Source organism: Pelophylax lessonae (genome assembly GCF_965119305.1).
Source record: "Pelophylax lessonae genome assembly, chromosome: 6".
Lineage (NCBI taxonomy): Eukaryota > Metazoa > Chordata > Amphibia > Anura > Ranidae > Pelophylax > Pelophylax lessonae.
The window spans coordinates 333,711,945-333,736,730 of NC_138773.1; the positions used below are offsets into that span (position 1 = coordinate 333,711,945).

A 24,786-nucleotide genomic window follows, 5' to 3' on the forward strand; every position below is an offset into this window, starting at 1 on the left:
TGTTATGTGTAGCCGGGTGCAGCTGGCTGTGTGGTTCCGCTCCTTGTTCGCGGCTGTGCATACGTGATGACATCACCTTGAGGCCACTCCCAACGCATTTCGTCACCAATGACGTCTTCGGAGGACAGGCCAGACCTGCACTTTTTTATATATTTATTTTGTGGTGTTTTGCATATTATTCATCACCCAATTTTTAGTTATCAATTAGCGCGTTGTGAGCGTTTTAGCGCTGCTTTATATCGTTCACATAATTATTTGACTGGTGTCACGGTTTTATAAATGGCGGATATTTTTATTATATTAAATCTAGAGATTGGGAGGTCTTTGCATAGAGCCGTGCTGCTTGGATGTGTTACCTTTGCCGAGCCTGCAGAGGGCGCTGTGTCCACAAGAGTCTGAGGACTGAGCCTTGTGGAGGACTGGACCTGCTGACAGACTGAGCCTTGTGGAGGACTGGACCTACAGACAGACTGAGCCTTGTGGAGGACTGGACCTGCTGACAGACTGAGCCTTGTGGAGGACTGGACCTGCTGACAGACTGAGCCTTGTGGAGGACTGGACCTCCAGACAGACTGAGCCTTGTGGAGGACTGGACCTGCAGACAGACTGAGCCTTGTGGAGGACCTGACCTCCAAACAGACTTGGCCTTGTGGAGGACTGGACCTCCAGACAGACTGAGCCTTGTGGAGGACCTGACCTCCAGACAGACTGAGCCTTGTGGAGGACCTGACCTCCAGACAGACTGAGCCTTGTGGAGGACTGGACCTGCAGACAGACTGAGCCTTGTGGAGGACTGGACCTGCTGACAGACTGAGCCTTGTGGAGGACTGGACCTGCAGACAGACTGAGCCTTGTGGAGGACTGGGCCTGCTGACAGACTGAGCCTTGTGGAGGACTGGACCTGCAGACAGACTGAGCCTTGTGGAGGACTGGACCTGCTGACAGACTGAGCCTTGTGGAGGACGGGACCTGCACACAGACTGAGCCTTGTGGAGGACTGGACCTGCAGGCAGACTGAGCCTCGAGAAGGACCGGACCTGAAGACAGACTGAGATTTGTGGTACCTGACTTCAGAGGACTGCAGACTGCCAGGTGATCTGGACCGTATGCTTGTTTACCTTTGCCGAGCCTGCAGAGGGCGCTGTGTCCACAAGAGTCTGAGGACTGAGCCTTGTGGAGGACTGGACCTGCTGACAGACTGAGCCTTGTGGAGGACTGGACCTACAGACAGACTGAGCCTTGTGGAGGACTGGACCTGCTGACAGACTGAGCCTTGTGGAGGACTGGACCTGCTGACAGACTGAGCCTTGTGGAGGACTGGACCTGCAGACAGACTGAGCCTTGTGGAGGACTGGACCTGCAGACAGACTGAGCCTTGTGGAGGACCTGACCTCCAAACAGACTTGGCCTTCCAGACTGAGCCTTGTGGAGGACTGGACCTGCAGACAGACTGAGCCTTGTGGAGGACTGGACCTGCAGACAGACTGAGCCTTGTGGAGGACTGGACCTGCAGACAGACTGAGCCTTGTGGAGGACTGGACCTGCTGACAGACTGAGCCTTGTGGAGGACTGGACCTGCAGACAGACTGAGCCTTGTGGAGGACTGGACCTGCAGACAGACTGAGCCTTGTGGAGGACTGGACCTGCAGACAGACTGAGCCTTGTGGAGGACTGGACCTGCAGACAGACTGAGCCTTGTGGAGGACTGGACCTGCAGACAGACTGAGCCTTGTGGAGGACTGGACCTGCAGACAGACTGAGCCTTGTGGAGGACTGGACCTGCAGACAGACTGAGCCTTGTGGAGGACTGGACCTGCAGACAGACTGAGCCTTGTGGAGGACTGGACCTGCAGACAGACTGAGCCTTGTGGAGGACTGGACCTGCAGACAGACTGAGCCTTGTGGAGGACTGGACCTGCTGACAGACTGAGCCTTGTGGAGGACGGGACCTGCACACAGACTGAGCCTTGTGGAGGACTGGACCTGCAGGCAGACTGAGCCTCGAGAAGGACCGGACCTGAAGACAGACTGAGATTTGTGGTACCTGACTTCAGAGGACTGCAGACTGCCAGGTGATCTGGACCGTATGCTTGTTTCCCGGGAGGGGTGAGCTGAACATCTGTGACTATCTCAGTACTGACACTAACGCAGGAGAGACTTGCCTTTGTTGAGCAGTCTATTAACCATCTGCTGCAGATTCCTAAAAAGACAGCTACATATGCACCACCTACAGAAGGGCCCCAACATAAGCCAGCCAACTCTGACAATTAGGCACAAGGTACTTTTCCATTACTTCCAGGGGTGCCCCTTAGTCAGGAATGCATACTCCCACCCACTATTAGGGCTGTATGCATAGTGGGCACACAAGGACCTTTATTTTCCTGACTTATTTGATGCCAATAATTATACTCTAGTTGCACTAGTTATGGTTTAGTTAAACATTGCTAGAGTTTAATTTCCTGTCAGCTCTCATTTACCTGGCATGGTATCCTTTAATCAGTGTATTTGCCTGTTGAATGATTTGTGAGTTGTTTGACTGCATTTCTTCAATGGATTCATGTAACCTCCCACCAGTAGCTCGGCCTATTTCCTGTGCAGTGCTGTGCAGCAAAGTAACACACAGGTGTGAGCGGCCTTCTACCTATAACCAGGTGTGTCAGAGGGGAAGGTTTCCGAGTCAAGGCATAACAGAGAAACCGTCCTTACCCGCCGCTCCTGCGGGGAAAGCGCTGCCCATAGAAGATGATTACATGGCTCTGTTCTTTCTATCACTTTACCCCCCGAAGACGGCTCTGTTCTTTCTATCACTTTCCCCCCCGAAGACGGCTCTGTTCTTTCTATCACTTTACCCTCCGAAGACGGCTCTGTTCTTTCTATCACTTTACCCTCCGAAGAAGGCTCTGTTTTTTCTATCACGTTACCCCCCGAAGACGGCTCTGTTCTTTCTATCACTTTACCCTCCGAAAACGGCTCTGTTCTTTCTATCACTTTACCCTCCGAAGAAGGCTCTGTTTTTTCTATCACGTTACCCCCCGAAGACGGCTCTGTTCTTTCTATCACTTTACCCTCCGAAAACGGCTCTGTTCTTTCTATCACTTTACCCTCCGAAGACGGCTCTGTTCTTTCTATCACTTTACCCTCCGAAGAGCGATCCCTACAGGGGAGCACAAAGCAGCATCTGAGAGAAGTTCCGGTGTCTCCCTCCGGCAGGACAGACGTGGTGAGACCCTCCTAGGAGCAGATTTATAAAGCCAGTAATGTGACGATTACTACGGGTGAATCTTCCAGGTCCGTGTGTTTTATTTGTGACCGAACGTTTGAAAGTCACATTTACTTATTTGCAGCCATTGGAGGTCTTCATGGAGATCTTCATCCATTTCTCGCCTCGGATCAGCCAGGAAATGCAGATTCTTCTGGTTGATTGTTAGAGTTGTGCCGATTTTCTCTGGTTTTGGAACGTCTTCCTCTGAATTGATCATTAATAAACGTTTGGTTGTGTTTTGTCTCATGCGTGTGCGTTAGAGGATGTAATCCCTGGTAGACAATTTACTCTGAGCCTCTGATGAATGCAGATCCTGCTGACTTCCAACACATTGAATGAAATATCTGCAGCTCGCCTCCAGCCAGAGCCGGCACACTCCTCATCCCCGAAATAAAGAAAAGGTTTTGTCCTAATTTGCTGGGACAGGAGAAGACTGGGAGGCCTGGAGAGGACAGGAGAAGACTGGGAGGCCTGGAGAGGACAGGAGAAGATGGAGAGGCCTGCAGAGGACAGGAGAAGACGGGGAGACCTGCAGAGGACAGGAGAAGACTGGGAGGCCTAGAGAGGGCAAGAGAAGGCTGGGAGGCCTGGAGAGGACAGGAGAAGACTGGGAGGCCTGGAGAGGACAGGAGAAGACTGGGAGGCCCAGAGAGGACAGGAGAAGATGGGGAGGCCCAGAGAGGACAGGAGAAGACAGGGAGGCCTGGAGAGGACAGGAGAAGACAGGGAGGCCGGGAAAGGACAGGGGAAGACTGGGAGGCCCAGAAAGGACAGGAGAAGAGGGGGAGGCCCGGAGAGGACAGGAGAAGATGGGGAGGCCCGGAGAGGACAGGAGAAGATGGGGAGGACAGGAGAAGATGGGGAGGCCTGCAGAGGACAGGAGAAGTCGGGGAGGCCTGCAGAGGACAGGAGAAGATGGGGAGGCCTGGAGAGCACAGGAGAAGATGGGGAGGCCCGGAGAGGACAGGAGAAGATGGGGAGGCCTGCAGAGGACAGGAGAAGATGGGGAGGCCTGCAGAGGACAGGAGAAGATGGGGAGGCCTGAAGAGGACAGGAGAAGACGGGGAGGCCCGGAGAGGACAGGAAAAGTCGGGGAGGCCCGCAGAGGACAGGAGAAGATGGGGAGGCCTGAAGAGGACAGGAGAAGACGGGGAGGCCCGGAGAGGACAGGAAAAGTCGGGGAGGCCCGCAGAGGACAGGAGAAGATGGGGAGGCCTGAAGAGGACAGGAAAAGACTGGGAGGCCCGGAGAGGACAGGAAAAGTCGGGGAGGCCCGCAGAGGACAGGAGAAGTCGGGGAGGCCCGCAGAGGACAGGAGAAGTCGGGGAGGCCCGCAGAGGACAGGAGAAGATGGGGAGGCCCGCAGAGGACAGGAGAAGTCGGGGAGGCCCGCAGAGGACAGGAGAAGATGGGGAGGCCCGCAGAGGACAGGAGAAGACGGGGAGGCCCGCAGAGGACAGGAGAAGATGGGGAGGCCCGCAGAGGACAGGAGAAGACGGGGAGGCTGGGAGAGGACAGGCGAAGATGGGGAGGCCTGGAGAGGACAGGAGAAGATGGGGAGGCCCGAAGAGGACAGGAGAAGATAAGGAGGCCCGGAGAGGACAGGAGAAGATGGGGAGGCCCGAAGAGGACAGGAGAAGATGGGGAGGCCCGAAGAGGACAGGAGAAGATGGGGAGGCCCGGAGAGGACAGGAGAAGATGGGGAGGCCGGGAGAGGACAGGAGAAGATGGGGAGGCCGGGAGAGGACAGGAGAAGTCGGGGAGGCCCGCAGAGGACAGGAGAAGACGGGGAGGCCGGTAGAGGACAGGAGAAGACGGGGAGGCCGGGAGAGGATGGGGAGGGCAGGAGAGGATAGAAGAGGACAGGGGAGGACAGAAGAGGATGAGGAGGCCCAGAAAGGTCAGGGGAGGACAGGAGAGCCCAGAGTCCCTGCTGGTGGCACAAACTGAATCAGCAGCTGAAGTTGGTTGGGGTCATTCCTTCTCCATCAATTGTTTTCCCCTTCAGGACGATCGGTTGAAGTGCGTTGGCCTGTGACGGTTTGATGTATTGAAATGAAGCCGAAGCGGCACTCTGCGCTCCCTGCCCCCGCACCGCTTGTTGATGTTGATACAAGTTGATTGACAAGCGGCAATTCTCGGTGTGAAGAGAAAGAACGTTCGGCTTCTGGGCTCGGCTATAGAAAAGACATTCGTTTCTCTTCTTCATTACCGCTCACTCGGCACTCTGAAGCGTGAAGATTGAAATCGTCTCCCAGGAAATCTCCTCGCCGCCGTATATATTGTCCATCGATCGAGGATATCGGCGCCCCCTGTGTGATAGATAGATATTATTTTATGGGAAGGAGGGGAAATGGTTCCTCAGAATATAATCAGTGGCTCAGTGATTGGATGGTCTGCCTTGCAGCACCGGGGTCCGGGGTTCAAATCCCAATCAGGACACTGTCTGCATGGAGTTTGCATGTGCCGGGTTTCCTCCGGGTACTTAAGCCTCCTCCCCCACCCCAAAGACATGCTGGGAGGATTATTGGCCCCGGTGTATGTATGGGGGAGATGGGGTGTGTGGGGGAGATGGGGTGTGTATGGGGGAGATGGGGTGTATGTATGGGGGAGATGGGGTGTGTATGGGGGAGATGGGGTGTGTGTATGGGGGAGATGGGGTGTGTGGGGGAGATGGGGTGTGTGTGGGGGAGATGGGGTGTGTGTGGGGGAGATGGGGTGTGTATGGGGGAGATGGGGACCTTCCGCTGTTCCTGGTGAACCCGGTGAATATTGCTGCATGGGTGGCCCCTCCCCCGGGAGGAGAATTGTTGTCAGAATACATCGCCCGGCAGGAGGGTGTGAATGGAGGATCTGTCAGTGTGTGTCCAGTCTTAGATTGTAAGCTCCTCTGTGGCAGGGACCGATGTGAACGAATCTTCTCTGAAATGTGACGGCGATTTATAAATAAATATGAGAAAATAAAAAGGATCCCATGACTTCCAATGAGAGGATTCCCTTCCCAGTATGATCCATTCCCAGTATGATCCATTCACATTCCCAGTATGATTCGTTCACATTCCCAGTATGATCCATTCCCATTCCCAGTATGATCCATTCACATTCCCAGTATGATCCATTCCCATTCCCAGTATGATCCATTCCCAGTATGATCCATTCCCATTCCCAGTATGATCCATTCCCATTCCCAGTATGATCCATTCCCAGTATGATCCAGTCACATTCCCAGTATGATCCAGTCACATTCCCAGTATGATCCATTCCCATTCCCAGTATGATCCAGTCACATTCCCAGTATGATCCATTCCCATTCCCAGTATGATCCAGTCACATTCCCAGTATGATCCATTCACATTCCCGGTATGATCCATTCCCATTCCCAGTATGATCCATTCACATTCCCAGTATGATCCAGTCACATTCCCAGTATGATCCATTCCCATTCCCAGTATGATCCAGTCACATTCCCGGTATGATCCATTCACATTCCCGGTATGATCCATTCACATTCCCAGTATGATCCAGTCACATTCCCAGTATGATCCATTCCCATTCCCAGTATGATCCAGTCACATTCCCAGTATGATCCATTCACATTCCCAGTATGATCCAGTCACATTCCCAGTATGATCCATTCCCATTCCCAGTATGATCCATTCACATTCCCAGTATGATCCAGTCACATTCCCAGTATGATCCATTCCCATTCCCAGTATGATCCAGTCACATTCCCAGTATGATCCATTCACATTCCCGGTATGATCCATTCCCATTCTCAGTATGATCCATTCACATTCCCAGTATGATCCAGTCACATTCCCAGTATGATCCATTCCCATTCCCAGTATGATCCAGTCACATTCCCGGTATGATCCATTCACATTCCCGGTATGATCCATTCACATTCCCAGTATGATCCAGTCACATTCCCAGTATGATCCATTCCCATTCTCAGTATGATCCAGTCACATTCCCGGTATGATCCATTCACATTCCCGGTATGATCCATTCACATTCCCGGTATGATCCAGTCACATTCCCAGTATGATCCCTTCACATTCCCAATATGATCCAGTCACATTCCCAGTATGATCCATTTACATTCCCAGTATGAGCCATTCACATTCCCAGTATGATCCATTCACATTCCCGGTATGATCCAGTGACATTCCTAGTATGATCCATTCACATTCCCGGTATGATCCATTCCCATTCCCGGTATGATCCATTCCCATTCCCGGTATGATCCATTTCCATTCACATTCCCAGTATGATCCATTCACATTCCCGGTATGATCCAGTCACATTCCCGGTATGATCCAGTCACATTCCCGGTATGATCCATTCCCATTCCCGGTATGATCCATTCCCATTCCCAGTATGATCTATTCCCATTCCCAGTATGATCCATTCATATTCCCAGTATGATCCAGTCACATTCCCAGTATGATCCATTTACATTCCCAGTATGAGCCATTCACATTCCCAGTATGATCCATTCCCATTCCCGGTATGATCCATTCACATTCCCAGTATGATCCATTCACATTCCCAGTATGATCCAGTCACATTCCCAGTATGATCCAGTCACATTCCCAGTATGATCCATTTACATTCCCAGTAAGATCCAGTCACATTCCCAGTATGATCCATTTACATTCCCAGTATGAACCATTTACATTCCCGGTATGATCCATTCCCATTCCCGGTATGATCCAGTCACATTCCCGGTATGATCCATTCACATTCCCGGTATGATCCATTCCCATTCCCGGTATGATCCATTCCCATTCCCAGTATGATCTATTCCCATTCCCAGTATGATCCATTCACATTCCCAGTATGATCCAGTCACATTCCCAGTATGATCCATTTACATTCCCAGTAAGATCCAGTCACATTCCCAGTATGATCCATTTACATTCCCAGTATGATCCATTCCCATTCCCAGTATGATCCATTCACATTCCCAGTATGATCCATTCCCATTCCCAGTATGATCCATTCCCATTTTGGCATGATCCATTCCCATTCCCATTCCCAGTATGATCCATTCCCATTCCCAGTATGACCCATTCACATTCCCAGTATGATCCATTCCCATTCCCAGTATGATCAATTCCCAGTATGATCCATTCCCATTCCCAGTATGATCCATTCACATTCCCAGTATGATCCATTCCCAGTATGATCCAGTCACATTCCCAGTATGATCCAGTCACATTCCCAGTATGATCCATTCACATTCCCAGTATGATCCAGTCACATTCCCAGTATGATCCATTCCCATTCCCAGTATGATCCATTCCCATTCCCGGTATGATCCATTCCCATTCCCAGTATGATCCAGTCACATTCCCAGTATGATCCATTCCCATTCCCAGTATGATCCAGTCACATTCCCAGTATGATCCATTCACATTCCCAGTATGATCCATTCACATTCCCAGTATGATCCAGTCTCATTCCCAGTATGATCCATTCCCATTCCCAGTATGATCCAGTCACATTCCCGGTATGATCCATTCACATTCCCGGTATGATCCATTCCCATTCTCAGTATGATCCATTCACATTCCCAGTATGATCCAGTCACATTCCCAGTATGATCCATTCACATTCCCGGTATGATCCAGTCACATTCCTGGTATGATCCATTCACATTCCCGGTATGATCCATTCACATTCCCAGTATGATCCAGTCACATTCCCAGTATGATCCATTCCCATTCTCAGTATGATCCAGTCACATTCCCGGTATGATCCATTCACATTCCCGGTATGATCCATTCACATTCCCGGTATGATCCAGTCACATTCCCAGTATGATCCCTTCACATTCCCAATATGATCCAGTCACATTCCCAGTATGATCCATTTACATTCCCAGTATGAGCCATTCACATTCCCAGTATGATCCATTCACATTCCCGGTATGATCCAGTCACATTCCCGGTATGATCCAGTCACATTCCTAGTATGATCCATTCACATTCCCGGTATGATCCATTCCCATTTCCGGTATGATCCATTCCCATTCCCGGTATGATCCATTTCCATTCACATTCCCAGTATGATCCATTCACATTCCCAGTATGATCCAGTCACATTCCCGGTATGATCCAGTCACATTCCCGGTATGATCCATTCCCATTCCCGGTATGATCCATTCCCATTCCCAGTATGATCCATTCACATTCCCAGTATGATCCAGTCACATTCCCAGTATGATCCATTTACATTCCCAGTATGAGCCATTCACATTCCCAGTATGATCCATTCCCATTCCCAGTATGATCTATTCCCATTCCCAGTATGATCCATTCACATTCCCAGTATGATCCAGTCACATTCCCAGTATGATCCATTCACATTCCCAGTATGATCCATTCCCATTCCCAGTATGATCCAGTCACATTCCCAGTATGATCCATTCACATTCCCAGTATGATCCAGTCACATTCCCAGTATGATCCATTCCCATTCCCAGTATGATCCAGTCACATTCCCAGTATGATCCATTCACATTCCCGGTATGATCCATTCCCATTCTCAGTATGATCCATTCACATTCCCAGTATGATCCAGTCACATTCCCAGTATGATCCATTCACATTCCCGGTATGATCCAGTCACATTCCTGGTATGATCCATTCACATTCCCGGTATGATCCATTCACATTCCCAGTATGATCCAGTCACATTCCCAGTATGATCCATTCCCATTCTCAGTATGATCCAGTCACATTCCCGGTATGATCCATTCACATTCCCGGTATGATCCATTCACATTCCCGGTATGATCCAGTCACATTCCCAGTATGATCCCTTCACATTCCCAATATGATCCAGTCACATTCCCAGTATGATCCATTTACATTCCCAGTATGAGCCATTCACATTCCCGGTATGATCCATTCACATTCCCGGTATGATCCAGTCACATTCCCGGTATGATCCAGTCACATTCCTAGTATGATCCATTCACATTCCCGGTATGATCCATTCCCATTTCCGGTATGATCCATTCCCATTCCCGGTATGATCCATTTCCATTCACATTCCCAGTATGATCCATTCACATTCCCAGTATGATCCAGTCACATTCCCGGTATGATCCAGTCACATTCCCGGTATGATCCATTCCCATTCCCGGTATGATCCATTCCCATTCCCAGTATGATCTATTCCCATTCCCAGTATGATCCATTCACATTCCCAGTATGATCCAGTCACATTCCCAGTATGATCCATTTACATTCCCAGTATGAGCCATTCACATTCCCAGTATGATCCATTCCCATTCCCAGTATGATCTATTCCCATTCCCAGTATGATCCATTCACATTCCCAGTATGATCCAGTCACATTCCCAGTATGATCCAGTCACATTCCCAGTATGATCCATTTACATTCCCAGTAAGATCCAGTCACATTCCCAGTATGATCCATTTACATTCCCAGTATGAACCACTCACATTCCCAGTATGATCCATTCCCATTCCCAGTATGATCCATTCACATTCCCAGTATGATCCATTCCCATTCCCAGTATGATCCATTCACATTCCCGGTATGATCCATTCCAATGCTGGAAGATGATACTTTGGGCATAAGAGATTTGAAAAGGGGAGGAGCCAAATACATTGAATATTTTTTGAAAGGGATGCCAGGAAGAAATCTGAATTTTCATCTACACCCCCCCCCTCCCCCCACCCCATACCCTCACCCTTATCCCCCCTTCTTAGCTGACAGGAGTGGCACCCGGTGTGGTCTTCTGCTGCTGTAGCCCATCTGCTTCAAGGTTGTTGTGCATTCAGAGATGGTATTCTACATACTTTGGGTGTAACGAGTGGTTATTTGAGTTACTGTTGTCTTTCTATCATCTGGAACCAGTCTGCCCATCCCCCTCTGGCCTCAACAAGGCATTTTCCTCCACACAACTGCCGCTCACTGGATATTTTCTCTTTTTCCCTCCATTCTCTGTAATCCAGAGAGATCCCAGAAATACTCAGACCGGCCTGTCTGCCACCAACAACCAATCCATGTTCACTTCAATCCCCTTTCTTCCCCATTCTAATGCTCCATTTGAACTTCAGCAAGTCGTCTTCACTGCGTCTAGATGGGTAAATGCATTGAGTTGCTGCCCTGTGATTGGCTGATTAGCAATTTGTTTTACCGAGCGATTGGATAGGTGTACCTAATAAAGTGTCCGGTGAGTGTATATTTCCAGAGTCTGATATAAGTGGGTTCAGGGGAGTTAGCGGGGGCGATGGTTCTGATCCGAAAGACTTCACAGGTGACGTAACGATCGTCCGTCAGTGAAGGGTCCCCCTCCCCCAGCTGGTAACGGTCATCTGTCGGTGAGAGTGTCCCCCTCCCCCAGCTGGTAACGATCGTCCGTCATTGAGGGGTCCCCCTCCCCCAGCTGGTAACGATCGTCCGTCAGTGAGGGGTCCCCCTCCCCCAGCTGATAACGGTCGTCCGTAAGTGAGGGGTCCCCCTTCCCCAGCCAGTAACGATCGTCCGTAAGTGAGGGGTCCCCCTTCCCCAGCCAGTAACGATCGTCCGTAAGTGAGGGGTCCCCCTCCCCCAGCCGGTAACGGTTGTCTGTCAGTGAGGGGTCCCCCTCCCCCAGGCGCCTTTTCCCCTGAAATAAGGAAATCGGCGTTGCATTTGTTGGCGTCTAATTAAAGTGCGCGGGGTGGCGAGCCGCCGCGGTATTAAGCGGCAGGAGATAAAAGACGGGCGAGGAATATATCTCCTAATTAAGTAGAAGAATCGTTCTACCTGGATGGGATCGGCGGATTCTGCCTGGAATCAGCAGCTCTCCGACGCGTTTCATCGTGCCGGGGTGAGAGATTTACTTTTAATGTTGGTTTCCAAGTGACAATTTCCGCGGCAGGAAGTTCATTAACGGGCTCATTAGTGCCATCCGATTCCCTCATTGGGAACTTGGGACAGCAGCTGGAAGCGCCTAATGCATATGTTAATGGCGCTAATGTGCCGCCATTTGGAGGAAGGACGCTGACAGATCGCCGTTCTCACAAAGAGAGAGCCAACTGGCGCGGTAAACAGGCGCACGCCCCACGCGCCCGAGTATTTATAGACTCCAAATGTCTCCGGCTCTCCGCGTCATGAATAATTCAACGAGACCGCGACGGAGAATTCTTCATATTTACTGCAAACACTCCAAATCTCCCACCGCCATTGGTGGCTCCGATAACAGGCGGACTCATTAATAACCGCGCCGCCGCCAACGCCGCAGTCCGAACGCCTTTCTTCTCACCCACATTTAACCCTTTATTGGGGGGGACCAAAATATATCACTATCACAATTTATCACTTTCATAACATAAGGATTTTTGTAACATAATCAATCAATATGGCGTCAGCTGACGACCGATGCGGGTCTGTCGACCGATGCGTGTCTGACAACCGATGTGGGTCTGACAACCGATGTGGGTCTGACAACCGATGCGGGTCTGACAACCGATGCGGGTCTATGTACATTGAATGTCACACCGAAGAGTCACTGGCTCTGGAATGTAGATTTCCAAAATGTTTTATATCCATTTAGATGCCTCAGTCTGACTGGAAGTATGAGGTCACCTGACCATCACGCCAACCTGTACGGTCAAAAGTATGCGGTCACCTGACCATCACACCTACCTGTGCGATCAAAAGTATGCGGTCACCTGACCATCACGCCAACCTGTACGGTCAAAAGTATGAGGTCACCTGACCATCACGCCTACCTGTACGGTCAAAAGTATGAGGTCACCTGACCATCACACCTACCTGTACGGTCAAAAGTATGAGGTCACCTGACCATCACACCTACCTGTACTGTCAAAAGTATGAGGTCACCTGACCATCACACCTACCTGTACTGTCAAAAGTATGAGGTCACCTGACCATCACACCTACCTGTACTGTCAAAAGTATGAGGTCACCTGACCATCACACCTACCTGTACTGTCAAAAGTATGAGGTCACCTGACCATCACACCTACCTGTACGGTCAAAAGTATGAGGTCACCTGACCATCACACCTACCTGTACGGTCAAAAGTATGAGGTCACCTGATCATCAAGCCTACCTGTACGGTCAAAAGTATGCGGTCACCTGACCATCACACCTACCTGTACGGTCAAAAGTATGAGGTCACCTGACCATCACACCTACCTGTACGGTCAAAAGTATGAGGTCACCTGACCATCACACCTACCTGTATGGTCAAAAGTATGAGGTCACCTGACCATCACACCTACCTGTACGGTCAAAAGTATGAGGTCACCTGACCATCATACCTACCTGTACGGTCAAAGGTATGAGGTCACCTGACCATCACGCCTACCTGTACGGTCAAAAGTATGAGGTCACCTGACCATCACGCCTACCTGTACGGTCAATAGTTTAAAGGGCACCTGACCATCACGCCAACCTCTACGGTCAAAAGTATGAGGTCACCTGATCATCACGCCTACCTGTACGGTCAAAAGTATGCGGTCACCTGACCATCAAGCATACCTGTACGGTCAAAAGTATGAGGTCACCTGATCATCACGCATAACTGTATGGTCAAAAGTATGCGGTCACCTGACCATCACGCATACCTGTACGGTCAAAAGTATGAGGTCACCTGACCATCACGCATACCTGTACAGTCAAAAGTATGCAGTCACCTGACCATTACACCTACCTGTACAGTCAAAAGTATGAGGTCACCTGACCATCACACCTACCTGTACGGTCAATAGTTTAAAGGGCACCTGACCATCACGTCAACCTGTACGTTCAAAAGTATGAGGTCACCTAACAATCACGCCTACCTGTACAGTCAAAAGTATGAGGTCACCTGACCATCACACCTACCTGTACGGTCAAAAGTATGAGGTCACCTGATCATCACGCCTACCTGTACGGTCAAAAGTATGCGGTCCCCTGACCATCACGCCAACCTGTACGGTCAAAAGTATGAGGTCACCTGACCATCACGCCTACCTGTACGGTCAATAGTTTAAAGGGCACCTGACCATCACGCCAACCTGTACGGTCAAAAGTATGCGGTCACCTGACCATCACGCCAACCTGTACGGTCAAAAGTATGAGGTCACCTGACCATCACGCCTACCTGTACGGTCAAAAGTATGCGGTCACCTGACCATCACACCTACCTGTACGGTCAATAGTTTAAAGGGCACCTGACCATCACGCCAACCTGTACGGTCAAAAGTATGCGGTCACCTGACCATCATACCTACCTGTACGGTCAATAGTTTAAAGGGCACCTGACCATCATACCTACCTGTACGGTCAAAAGTATGAGGTCACCTGACCATCACGCCTACCTGTATGGTCAAAAGTATGAGGTCACCTGACCATCACACCTACCTGTACGGTCAAAAGTATGCGGTCACCTGACCATCACGCATACCTGTACGGTCAAAAGTATGAGGTCACCTGACCATCACGCATACCTGTACGGTCAAAAGTATGAGGTCACCTGACCATCACACCTACCTGTACAGTCAAAAGTATGCAATCACCTGACCATTACACCTACCTGTACAGTCAAAAGTATGCGGTCACCTGATCATCACACCTACCTGTACGGTCAAAAGTATGAGGTCACCTGACCATCACACCTACATGTGCGATCAAAAGTATGAGGTCACCTGACCATCACGCCTACGTGTACGGTCAAAAGTATGCGGTCACCTGACCATCACACCTACCTGTACGGTCAATAGTTTAAAGGGCACCTGACCATCACGTCAACCTGTACGTTCAGAAGTATGAGGTCACCTGACCATCACGCCTACCTGTACGGTCAAAAGTATGAGGTCACCTAACAATCACGCCTACCTGTACAGTCAAAAGTATGAGGTCACCTGACCATCACACCTACCTGTACGGTCAAAAGTATGAGGTCACCTGATCATCACGCCTACCTGTACGGTCAAAAGTATGCGGTCACCTGACCATCACGCCAACCTGTACTGTCAAAGTATGAGGTCACCTGACCATCACACCTACCTGTACAGTCAAAAGTATGCAATCACCTGACCATTACACCTACCTGTACAGTCAAAAGTATGCGGTCACCTGATCATCACGCCTACCTGTACGGTCAAAAGTATGAGGTCACCTGACCATCACACCTACATGTGCGATCAAAAGTATGAGGTCACCTGACCATCACGCCTACCTGTACGGTCAAAAGTATGCGGTGCCTGACCATCACACCTACCTGTACGGTCAATAGTTTAAAGGGCACCTGACCATCACGTCAACCTGTACGTTCAAAAGTATGAGGTCACCTGACCATCACGCCTACCTGTACGGTCAAAAGTATGAGGTCACCTAACAATCATGCCTACCTGTACAGTCAAAAGTATGAGGTCACCTGACCATCACACCTACCTGTACGGTCAAAAGTATGAGGTCACCTGATCATCACGCCTACCTGTACGGTCAAAAGTATGCGGTCACCTGACCATCACGCCAACCTGTACGGTCAAAAGTATGAGGTCACCTGACCATCACGCCTACCTGTATGGTCAAAAGTATGCGGTCACCTGACCATCACACCTACCTGTACGGTCAATAGTTTAAAGGGCACCTGACCATCACACCAACCTGTACGGTCAACAGTATGCGGTCACCTGACCATCACACCTACCTGTACGGTCAAAAGTATGCGGTCACCTGACCATCATACCTACCTGTACGGTCAAAAGTATGAGGTCACCTGACCATCACGCCTACCTGTACGGTCAAAAGTATGAGGTCACCTGACCATCACACCTACCTGTACGGTCAAAAGTATGAGGTCACCTGACCATCATACCTACCTGTACGGTCAAAAGTATGAGGTCACCTGACCATCACGCCTACCTGTACGGTCAAAAGTATGAGGTCACCTGACCATCACACCTACCTGTACGGTCAAAAGTATGAGGTCACCTAACCATCATACCTACCTGTACGGTCAAAAGTATGAGGTCACCTGACCATCACGCCTACCTGTACGGTCAAAAGTATGAGGTCACCTGACCATCACACCTACCTGTACGGTCAAAAGTATGAGGTCACCTGACCATCATACCTACCTGTACGGTCAAAAGTATGAGGTCACCTGACCATCACGCCTACCTGTACGGTCAAAAGTATGAGGTCACCTGACCATCACGCCTACCTGTACGGTCAAAAGTATGCGGTCACCTGACCATCACACCTACCTGTACGGTCAAAAGTATGAGGTCACCTGACCATCATACCTACCTGTACGGTCAAAAGTATGAGGTCACCTGACCATCACGCCTACCTGTACGGTCAAAAGTATGCGGTCACCTGACCATCATACCTACCTGTACGGTCAAAAGTATGAGGTCACCTGACCATCACGCCTACCTGTACGGTCAAAAGTATGAGGTCACCTGACCATCACACCTACCTGTACGGTCAAAAGTATGAGGTCACCTAACCATCATACCTACCTGTACGGTCAAAAGTATGAGGTCACCTGACCATCACGCCTACCTGTACGGTCAAAAGTATGAGGTCACCTGACCATCACACCTACCTGTACGGTCAAAAGTATGCGGTCACCTGACCATCACACCTACCTGTACGGTCAATAGTTTAAAGGGCACCTGACCATCACGCCAACCTGTACGGTCAAAAGTATGAGGTCACCTGACCATCACACCTACCTGTACGGTCAAAAGTATGAGGTCACCTGACCATCACACCTACCTGTACTGTCAATAGTTTAAAGGTCACCTGACCATCACACCTACCTGTACGGTCAAAAGTATGCGGTCACCTGACCATCACACCTACCTGTACGGTCAATAGTTTAAAGGGCACCTGACCATCACGCCAACCTGTACGGTCAAAAGTATGAGGTCACCTGACCATCACACCTACCTGTACGGTCAAAAGTATGAGGTCACCTGACCATCACGCCTACCTGTACGGTCAAAAGTATGCGGTCACCTGACCATCACACCTACCTGTGCGGTCAAAAGTATGAGGTCATCTGACCATCACGCCTACCTGTACGGTCAAAAGTATGCGGTCACCTGACCATCAGGCATACCTGTACGGTCAAAAGTATGAGGTCACCTGATCATCACACCTACCTGTACGGTCAAAAGTATGAGGTCACCTGACCATCACGCATACCTGTACGGTCAAAAGTATGCGGTCACCTGACCATCACGCATACCTGTACGGTCAAAAGTATGAGGTCACCTGACCATGACGCCTACCTGTACGGTCAAAAGTATGAGGTCATCTGACCATCACGCCTACCTGTACTGTCAAAGTATGAGGTCACCTGACCATCACCCTTTACCTGTACAGCCAAAAGTATGCAGTCACCTGACCATCACGCCTACCTGTACAATCAAAAGTATGCAATCACCTGACCATCACACCTACCTGTACTGTCAAAAGTATGAGGTCACCTGACCATCACGCCTACTTACATGGGTGCTGGGAATTGAGGGTCAGCGTATTTGTGGGATTTATATAACAAAAAGTGCAGCGCTATCAAATATGGATTATGAAGAAGATATCGAGGAGAGCAGTCCACAGGTGAAAATTATGGTGAAGCATGCACAAGATTATTTGTTATATATTTGTTATATATTTGTTATTGGGACTTTTGGTTTATTGATCCTTTAGTGCATAGCAGCTTTCTATTATATTATTTTATACAGTTGCGCTGAATTTTTATCTATTAGTATTTGTGGGATTGGCGGTGCAGTCTGGTTCCTGGCACACTGATTGGGTGTGGGGGTATTTGTGGGATTGGTGGTTCTTGGCGCACTCATTTGTTATTGGGGTATTTGTGGGTTTGGCGGTTCCTGGCGTACAGTTTGGGTGTGGGGGTATTTGTGGGATTGACGGTGCCTGGTGAACTGTTTGGGTATTGGGGTATTTGTGGGATTGGTGGTTCCTGGTGCACTGTTTGGGTATTGGGGTATTTGTGGGATTGGTGGTTCCTGGCGCACTGTTTGGGTATTGTGGTATCTGTGGGTTTGGCGGTTCCTGGCGTACAGTTTGGGTGTCGGGGTATTTGTGGGATTGGCGGTTCCTGGTGAACTGTTTGGGTATTGGGGTATTTGTGGGATTGGCGGTTCCTGGTGCACTGTTTGGGTATTTCGGGTATTTGTGGTATTGGTAGTTCTTGGCGCACTGATTAAGGTGTTGGGGTATTTGTGGGATTGGCGGTTTCTGTTGCACTGTTTGGGTGTTGGGGTATTTGTGGGATTGGCGGTTCCTGTTGCACTGTTTGGGTATTGGGGTATTTGTTGGATTGGTGATTCTTGGCGCGCTGTTTGGAGGTCGGGGTATTTGTGGGATTGGTGGTTCTTGGCGCGATGTGTGGGTGTCGGGGTATTTGTGGGATTGGTGGTACGGGCGCGCTGTGTGGGTGTTGGGGTATTTGTGGGATTGGCGGTACGGGCGCGCTGTGTGGGTGTTGGGGTATTTGTAGGATTGGCGGTATGGGGGCGCTGTGTGGGTGTCAGAGTATTTGTAGGATTGGCGGTACGGGCACGCTGTGTGGGTGTAGGGGTATTTGTGGGATTGGCGGTACGTGCGCGTTGTGTGGGTGTCGGGGTATTTGTGGGATTGGCGGTACGGGCGCGCTGTGTGGGTGTCGGGGTATTTGTGGGATTGGCGGTATGGGCACGCTGTGTGGGTGTCGGGGTATTTGTGGGTGTCGGGGTATTTGTGGGATTGGCGGTACGGGCACGCTGTGTGGGTGTCGGGGTATTTGTGGGATTGGCGGTACGGGCACGCTGTGTGGGTGTCGGGGTATTTGTGGGATTGGCGGTACGGGCGCGCTGTGTGGGTGTCGGGGTATTTGTGGGATTGGCGGTATGGGCACGCTGTGTGGGTGTCGGGGTATTTGTGGGTGTCGGGGTATTTGTGGGATTGGCGGTACGGGCACGCTGTGTGGGTGTCGGGGTATTTGTGGGATTGGCGGTACGGGCACGCTGTGTGGGTGTCGGGGTATTTGTGGGATTGGTGGTACGGGCGCGCTGTGTGGGTGTCGCCCATTTTTTTCCTCCTCCCTCTGATTGGTGGAGAAGAGGTTTCTCCTCTATATAAGGAGATTTCCTTCCAGCTCTCTGCAGTCATTAATCGCGCGCTGCGCCTGCACACCATCATCTGCATGGCGGCTCGGGGGGGGGGGGGGGGAGGGGGGCGCACTTTATCATTTGATTTATCGGTTTGTATCCAGGTGGGAAATAAATGTAAACTCGGAGAGTAAATCATGGAATCGGCGGGACGGCGGCCATCAGGACGAGCGTTGAATACAGTAAATAGGCGATGAGATGTTCAGCAATGAATGACGAACGTTTTATTCTATCAGCGACCATCGATTTCCGCCGCCGCCGCATGCCGCTAATTCCAATGAACCGGTCCGAGATTTAACCCTTCCAGAAACCTCATCTATAGGAACTTCCCCCAGGGGACATTTCATCCTGGAAAGGAGGAGTTCCCCTTTAATTCATTATAGGGGTGTACTGTATACAGAGGGGTGTCATGGTCTGGGGGGTCACATTTAGTATAGGGGTGTATAGATAGGGGTGCCATGGTCTGGGGGGGTCACATTTAGTATAGGGGTGTATAGATAGGGGTGTCATGGTCTGGGGGGTCACATTCAGTATAGGGGTGTATAGATAGGGGTGCCATGGTCAGAGGGGGTCACATTCAGTTTAGGGGTGTATACAGAGGGGTGCCGTGGCCTGGGGGGCACATATATATATATATATATATATATATATATAGGGGTGTATACAGAGGGGTGTCGTGGTCTGGGGGGGTCACACATATATATATATAGGGGTGTATATAGAGGGGTGTCATGGTCTGGGGGGTCACATTTAGTATAGGGGTGTATACAGAGGGGTGCCATGGTCAGGGGGGTCACATTTAGTATGGGGGTGTATAGATAGGGGTGCCATGGTCAGGGGGGTCACATTTGGTTTAGGGGTGTATACAGAGGGGTGCCGTGGCCTGGGGGGCACATATATATATATATATATATATATAGGGTGTCGTGGTCTGGGGGGTCACATTTAGTATAGGGGTGTATAGAGAGGGGTGTCGTGGTCTGGGGGGGTCACACATATATATATATATATATATATATATAGGGGTGTATACCGAGGGGTGCCATGGTCTGGGGGGTCACATTTAGTATAGGGGTGTATAGATAGGGGTGCCATGGTCTGGGGGGGTCACATTTAGTATAGGGGTGTATACAGAGGGGTGCCATGGTCAGGGGGGTCACATTCAGTATAGGGGTGTATAGATAGGGGTGCCATGGTCAGGGGGGGTCACATTCAGTTTAGGGGTGTATACAGAGGGGTGCCGTGGCCTGGGGGGCACATATATATATATATATATATATATATATACAGTATATATATATATATATATATATATATATACAGTATATATATATATATATATATATATATATATATATATATATATATAGGGGTGTATACAGAGGGGTGTCATGGTCTGGGGGTCACATTTAGTATAGGGGTGTATACAGAGGGGTGTCGTGGTCTGGGGGGGTCACACATATATATATATATATAGGGGTGTATACAGAGGGGTGTCATGGTCTGGGGGGTCACATTTAGTATAAGGGTGTATACAGAGGGGTGTTGTGGTCTGGGGGGTCACATTTAGTATGGGGGTGTATAGATAGGGGTGCCATGGTCAGGGGGGGTCACATTCAGTATAGGGGTGTATACAGAGGGGTGTCATGGTCTGGGGGGGTCACATTTAGTATGGGGATGTATGGATAGGGGTGCCATGGTCAGGGGGGTCACATTCAGTTTAGGGGTGTATACAGAGGGGTGCCATGGTCTGGGGGGTCACATTTAGTATGGGAGTGTATAGATAGGGGTGCCATGGTCAGGGGGGTCACATTTAGTATAGGGGTGTATACAGAGGGGTGCCATGGTCTGGGGGGTCACATTTAGTATAGGGGTGTATACAGAGGGGTGTTGTGGTCTGGGGGGTCACATTTAGTATAGGGGTGTATAGATAGGGGTGCCATGGTCTGGGGGGGTCACATTTAGTATAGGGGTGTATACAGAGGGGTGCCATGGTCTGGGGGGTCACATTCAGTATAGGGGTGTATAGATAGGGGTGCCATGGTCAGGGGGGGTCACATTCAGTTTAGGGGTGTATACAGAGGGGTGCCGTGGCCTGGGGGGCACATATATATATATATATATAGGGGTGTATAGAGAGGGGTGTCGTGGTCTGGGGGGGGGGGGTCACACACATATATATATGTATACAGTATATATATATAGGGGTGTATACAGAGGGGTGTCGTGGTCTGGGGGGTCACATTTAGTATAGGGGTGTATACAGAGGGGTGTCATGGTCTGGGGGGTCACACATATATATATATATATAGGGGTGTATACAGAGGGGTGTCATGGTCTGGGGGGGTCACACACACACATATATATATATATATAGGGGGTGTATACAGAAAGGTGTCGTGGTCTGGGGGGTCACATTTAGTATGGGGGTGTATAGATAGGGGTGCCATGGTCAGGGGGGGTCACATTCAGTATAGGGGTGTATACAGAGGGGTGTCATGGTCTGGGGGGTCACATTTAGTATGGGGATGTATGGATAGGGGTGCCATGGTCAGGGGGGTCACATTCAGTTTAGGGGTGTATACAGAGGGGTGTTGTGGTCTGGGGGGGGTCACATTCAGTATAGGGGTGTATACAGAGGGGTGCCATGGTCTGGGGGGCACATATATATAGGGTGTATATGGAGGGGTACCGTGGTCTGGGGGGTCACACACATATATATATAGGGGTGTATACAGAGGGGTGTCGTGGTCTGGGGGGGGGTCACACACATATATATATATAGGGGTGTATACAGAGGGGTGTCGTGGTCTGGGGGGGGGGTCACACACATATATATATATAGGGGTGTATACAGAGGGGTGTCGTGGTCTGGGGGGGCACATATATATAGGGTGTATATGGAGGGGTGCTGTGGTCTGGGGGGCCACCCATCCCCCCATAGCACACATTTACCGGGGACTCTGCCAGACCTCATGACCCCCCCCCCCCGATCCCCCCTCTGGAGTCTCTATGGTGACATATATGGGGGAGGGTCTCGTCATGAATATTCTGCGATTTTCTGGGCCGGCGTCTCATTGATCATTTTCAATTTTCAGAACCTTTAGCCCAGAACTGCGGGAACGTGTCGGGAGAATTCCCGGCGTTTATTCACACTTTGCTGTTCAATAATGGAATGGTAATTTTCTTTGAGTGAGCGGTGACGGAGCCGCAGGGATGCCGGAGTTCTGTCTACAGCGCCAATCTGTGCCATTTCACACCGCGCCGACCTCACAGCGCCCGTCCATCTCAAGTCTGCAGGTAAGAAAAGACTGAAAATTAGATCATGACATTCCGCTATCAGAGGCGTAATACGAGCAGTCAGAGATTATCCGGAGCCACGCCGAGCCTCATACATAACCGGAGCCACGCCGAGCCTCATACATAACCGGAGCCACGCCGAGCCTCATACATAACCGGAGCCACGCCGAGCCTCATACATATCCGGAGCCACGCCAAGCCTCATACATATCCAGAGCCACGCCGAGCCTCATACATATCCGGAGCCACGCCGAGCCTCATACATATCCGGAGCCACGCCGAGCCTCATACATATCCGGAGCCACGCCGAGCCTCATACATATCCGGAGCCACGCCGAGCCTCATACATAACCAGAGCCACGCCGAGCCTCATACATATCCGGAGCCACGCCGAGCCTCATAAATATCCGGAGCCACGCCGAGCCTCATACATAACCAGAGCCACACGAGCCTCATACATAACCAGAGCCACGCCGAGCCTCATACATAACCAGAGCCACGCCGAGCCTCATACATAACCAGAGCCACGCCGAGCCTCATACATAAGCAGAGCCACGCCGAGCCTCATACATAACCGGAGCCACGCCGAGCCTCATACATAACCGGAGCCACGCCGAGCCTCATACATAACCGGAGCCACGCCGAGCCTCATACATAACCAGAGCCACGCCAAGCCTCATACATAACCAGAGCCACGCCGAGCCTCATACATAACCAGAGCCACGCCGAGCCTCATACACAACCGGAGCCATGCCAAGCCTCATACATAACCGGAGCCACGCCGAGCCTCATACATAACCAGAGCCACGCCGAGCCTCATACACAACCGGAGCCACACCGAGCCTCATACATAACCGGAGCCACGCCGAGCCTCATACATAACCAGAGCCACACCGAGCCTCATACATAACCAGAGCCACGCCGAGCTTCATACATAACCGGAGCCAGGCCGAGCCTCATACATAACCGGAGCCAGGCCGAGCCTCATACATAACCGGAGCCACGCCGAGCCTCATACATAACTGGAGCCACGCCGAGCCTCATACATAAGCAGAGCCACGCCGAGCCTCATGAATAACCGGAGCCACACCGAGCCTCATACATAACTGGAGCCACGCCAAGCCTCATACACAACCAGAGCCACACCGAGCCTCATACACAACCGGAGCCACGCCGAGCCTCATACATAACTGGAGCCACGCTAAACGTAACCTCATACACAACCGGAGCCAAGCCGAACGTAACCTCATACACAACCCCCACCCTCCATCCAGACTTGCTCCACCTCCCGCCCTCCATCTAGACCTGCTCCTCCTCTTACCCTCAATGCAGACCCGCTCCTACTCCCACCCTCCGTAAAGACCTGCTCCACCCTCTACTCTCCCATCTAGAGCTGCACCACCTCTTCCCCTCCATCCAGACCTGCTCAACCTCCCACCATTTTCCAGACCTGCTCCACCTTCACCCTCCATGCAGACCTATTCCTCCTCCCATCCTCATTTCAGACCTGCTCCACCTTCACCCTCCATGCAGACCTATTCCTTCTCCCACTCTCCATGCAGACCTGCTCCACCTCCCACCCTCCGTCCTGACCTGCTCCTCTTCCAACCCTCCATGCAGACCTTCTCCTCCTCCCACCCTCCATGCAGACCTGCTCCTTCCCCCACCCTCTATGCAGACCTGCTTCACCTCCCTCGCACCCTCCGTCCAGACCTGCTCCAACTCCCATTGTCCATTCAGACCTGCTCTACCTCCCACCCTCTATCCAGACCTAATCTACCTCCCACCCTCCGTCCAGACCTGCTCTACCTCCCACCCTCCGTCCAGACCTGCTCTACCTCCCACCCTCCATCCAGACCTACTCTACCTCCCACCCTCCGTCCAGACCTGCTCTACCTCCCACCCTCCGTCCAGACCTGCTCTACCTCCTACCCTCCATCTAGACCTGCTCTACCTCCCACCCTCCATCCAGACCTACTCTACCTCCCACCCTCTATCCAGACCTGCTCTACCTCCCACCCTCTATCCAGACCTACTCTACCTCCCACCCTCCGTCCAGAC

At 50.8% G+C, this 24,786-nt stretch overlaps 1 protein-coding gene across 1 annotated transcript in view; it reads left to right on the plus strand.

Moving 5' to 3' along the window:
* Positions 1–24,786, plus strand: part of GPR39 (G protein-coupled receptor 39) — a 110,365-nt gene that overhangs the window by 30,796 nt on the left and 54,783 nt on the right. The window lies entirely within an intron of this gene.